The sequence below is a fragment of the Elephantulus edwardii genome, unplaced genomic scaffold (genome assembly GCF_000299155.1).
Source record: "Elephantulus edwardii isolate Elephantulus edwardi_28Jun2011 unplaced genomic scaffold, EleEdw1.0 scaffold00124, whole genome shotgun sequence".
Lineage (NCBI taxonomy): Eukaryota > Metazoa > Chordata > Mammalia > Macroscelidea > Macroscelididae > Elephantulus > Elephantulus edwardii.
The window spans coordinates 97,213-101,144 of NW_006399874.1; the positions used below are offsets into that span (position 1 = coordinate 97,213).

General features: G+C 38.5%; 1 pseudogene; it reads left to right on the forward strand.

Moving 5' to 3' along the window:
- The first annotated feature begins 3,059 nt into the window (after nt 1–3,059).
- On the forward strand, nt 3,060–3,507 carry LOC102855379 (annotated as a pseudogene).
- Nucleotides 3,508–3,932: the final 425 nt, after the last annotated feature.

The window sequence follows — 3,932 nt, forward strand, 5'->3', positions numbered from 1 at the left end:
CACTTGTGGTTGCTGTGAGGCTGAACACTGTGACACTGATATGTCATATGTGTTAATGGTTGGTTACCCAATGCAGGCAGAGACTGGGGTGGAGCGTCCCAATTAAAACAAGCTTGGAAGGAGGAGTGGCATCCACTTCCATAATAGCTTGCCTCCAGAAACCCTGTGAACCTGGAGAGAAGATGAAAGGCACCCAAGTGAGGACTCTCCTTCATAGGGTTGCTATGAGTCGCCTGCGACTCGATGACACTTAACAACAACAACAACATCACATCCTACAGCTGACTGTCTTTAAAACTAAAGCAAACCTAAACTAACTCATTGTTGTGGAGTCAATTCTGACTCATATTGGCCCTTTTGAACAAAGGAGAAAATGTTTTTCAATGCTGTAAATCTTTATAGACACATACTGCCATGTCCTCCTGTACATAGTGGGTTCAGATGCCCAGCAAGCACTTAACCACACCACCACCAAGGCATCTGTGTAGAACTCATTCTCATTTCCATGGAGTCAAAACCTCTGGTGGGTTTTTAGAGGCTATAAATTACACAGGAGTTAGCTTTCTCCTGAGAAGCTACTGGTGGATTTGAATCACCAGACAGGTAGCAGCATACCACCCTATGGAATTTAGAATTAACTAAGCTAAATAGATTTTAATCTGCGACCCTCAGGCCTGATTTTAATTGGTTTTGGTCACACATTCTTCTAAGTGGTATAGCACTGGTCTGTCCATTTGCTGTACAGCGGTAACTCATGGTTGCTGTAATGCTGAACACTGTGACTCAAATGCAATAATGGTTACCCGTGGTGGACAGTGTTTGGTAGAGCTCCCCAATTAATACATGTAAGCTTGGAAGCAGGAGTGGCATCCACTTCTTAAATAGCTTGCCTTCAGAAACCCTATGAACTTAGAGAAACGATGAAAGTTATACAGGTGTTCAGGTCTTTCATTCATAGGGTCGTTATGAGCCGTCTACAACTCAACAACACTTAACAACAACAAATAGGTTTTATTTTCTTTCTGACAACTTTTAAGTTCCTTTCTTTATAGGACAGGGCATGCTAAAGGTTGAGCAAGTACCCTTTACTGTTAGGTCTGTTAGCAAGTTTATCAGAGGGAACATTTTCTTTTCCCTGAGTGTTAGGATTCTGTTTAATTTTGTAAACATTTATTGAGAACAAAGGAATAGAATGAGAGGAGGCTGACTCAAGACCTCATTTAAGTCCCAAACCACGCAGAGTAATTCCAGTACAGCTTTATACCGTTTAAAGCCAATCCAATATATGAAAATCTGGATTTATAAACCATGAAATAAATGGGCTTCTTTACAAAAGCATTCACTATTGCATGTCTTTGACTAAGGAGCTTTCCTAGTGCATTTAAAAATATTAATAAACGATAAAACAATATATTTAATAGCATGCCAGTTTTGTATTCTAATCTTTACATGATCTGTGAAATAAATCCATTTATTTATTTACAATAACTAAATGCTTTTGAGTTTTTTCCTGAAGAACTTTCAAATTTTGTCTAATTAAAATGTCATTTATTTAGGTATCTAGGAAGATACCTAGAGATAAACTAATATATGCATGTAAGTGTACACACACACACTCTCTCTCTCACACGCTCGCGCGTGCATGATCTCTCTCTCTTTTTTCATTGTCCTGAAAACTATGTACAGTGTTTTCTGGTTTTTTTTATTGCTGAGACTTATGAGTACTAAAATTAGTTGAGTTGTGTGTGTGTGTGTTTTTTTAACATCAGATTTAAATGACTATATTTACAGAATCTGCTATAACATTCTGACAGCTGCTTTTTAAAACACTTCCAGTAAAATGGGAAGTATACCATCATCACCTGTGAAGTTTTTTTGTTAGGTATTTCAAGTCAGAAAGTCCTACACCATCCTCACCTAGGAGGTAGGTGTGCCTTTTCCACTGAAAATCTTAGCTATAACTAGTCCAATATCTCCAGATCCAACTGCATTTTACAGGAAATAAGACCAAAGGAACATAATAACAACATAATACAATAGCACCTCAGATAATAACTGAAATTGGGCCATAAATACTTGAAGACTAATTATATTACTCTTTTTAATATGTTTAACTATCTTTTTAAATTTAAATGCACTTTTAAAAATATAAGTGAACTGAAAAAGAAAACTGTAGACCAAAATAGTGTTTCTACATTGTAATAGGGAAGTAAAATCTTTACTGATTAATTTCATTTCCTTAGAAATGTACTGACATATTCAATACACTGATAATCAGTCAAATTTTTAAAATGAAGAAGTTGCTTTTGTTAGAGGCTATCTGCAAATAGTTATGTGATTTTATATGTAAGAGTGTGTGTGTGTGTGTGTGTGTGTGTGTGATTGGAGGAGTAGGCTTCATCTGTACATTAGTCATATATTAAATTGTTATGAGTAGTCATGAACTTGAGCTGATAACTTAGTACAGGCACACTACACAGAAGGTGCATGTTTGGCTCCAGACCACTGTACTGTAACAAGTATCACAGCAAAGTGAGTCACAGATTTTTTTTATTCTCCAGTGCATATAATAATGTTGACACTAGGGGAGCTCTGGTGGCCTAGTGGCAAGAAGCTGCAACTACAATCCCAGAGGTGCACGGTTCGAATCCACCAGATGCTCTGCCGGAGAAGGAGGGGCAATCTCCTCCTGTACCAGTCAGATCTGATTTGACGGTACACACACACAAAAATAATAAAAAAAAATTAAAAAAAAATAATGTTGACACTATAGTATAGTCTATTAAATGTGCAATAGCATTATAAAAGTTTGAGACACTGGGAGATACTGTGAGAAATACCAAAATGTGACAGAGACACCAAATGAATGCATGCTGTTGGAAGACAGCCCTTGTAGCCTTGACAAAGGATTGCTTCAGATCTGTGCTTTGTTAAAAACAAACAAAAACACCCAAAATATGTGATGCACAGTGTGACAAAAGAAAAAATAAGTGAGGCTTACCTGTGTAAAATTAGGTTGATTTTTCAATGTAACTTGAAATTAATTTGGGGAATGAAGGATGTTAAGATTTGGCGCTGGGTTGCCATCACTGCTGCCGCCATTGTGCCAGCCCCTCAGGTCACAAGAAGGCTGGGAGACACTCCATAATGGGAGACAAGCCAATTGGGAACAGATTGGAGTCAGCTTCTTCCAACATTACTACCAGTTATTTGATAATGAACAGAGTCCAACTAGGCTCAATTTATATTGACACATCAATACTTACGTGGGAAGTACAACAATTCCAGGGTAAAGCTGCCATTGTGGAGAAATTGTCTAGCCTTCCATTCCAGAAAATCCAGCACAGCATCACGTCACAGATAGCCCACGCCATGGTTGTGGGACAGCTCAAGGCCGATGAAGAACCCATCATGGGCTTTCACCAGATATTCCTATTAAAGAGCATCAACGATGCTTGGGTTTGCACTAATGATTTGTTCAGGCTTTCTCTGTACAACCTCGGCTGACCTCATCCCAGCCAGGCATTAATGCTGTTTCCTCCTCCATCCTTTTCCCAGTACGATTTGTACTCCTCCAGATGCTCCAAATATCATACACAAACAAGCAAGGCCGAGGTGGGAGTGGGTGCCATGCGCTGCTGCCACCGATGTGTAAACAGTGCGTGCACTAGACTAGTTTCATCTGACAGAAGTTTGTGTTGTGCCAGTGCATGCCTTGGAAAGATTCAAGTAATGCAAAAGGTTGTCTTTTTTTCTTTCTAAATTTTAATCTGTTGACAAGTTGCTCTAGTAACCCACAGAAGTAAAGGAGAAAGCCGCTTCCTCACCGCCCAGATATTGATTTGTTCAGATGTTTCAGTGCCTCATTAAATAATAAAACCGTGAAAATCTTAACAGTTTTTTTTCTTAAAAAGACTGTAAAGATTCACAGT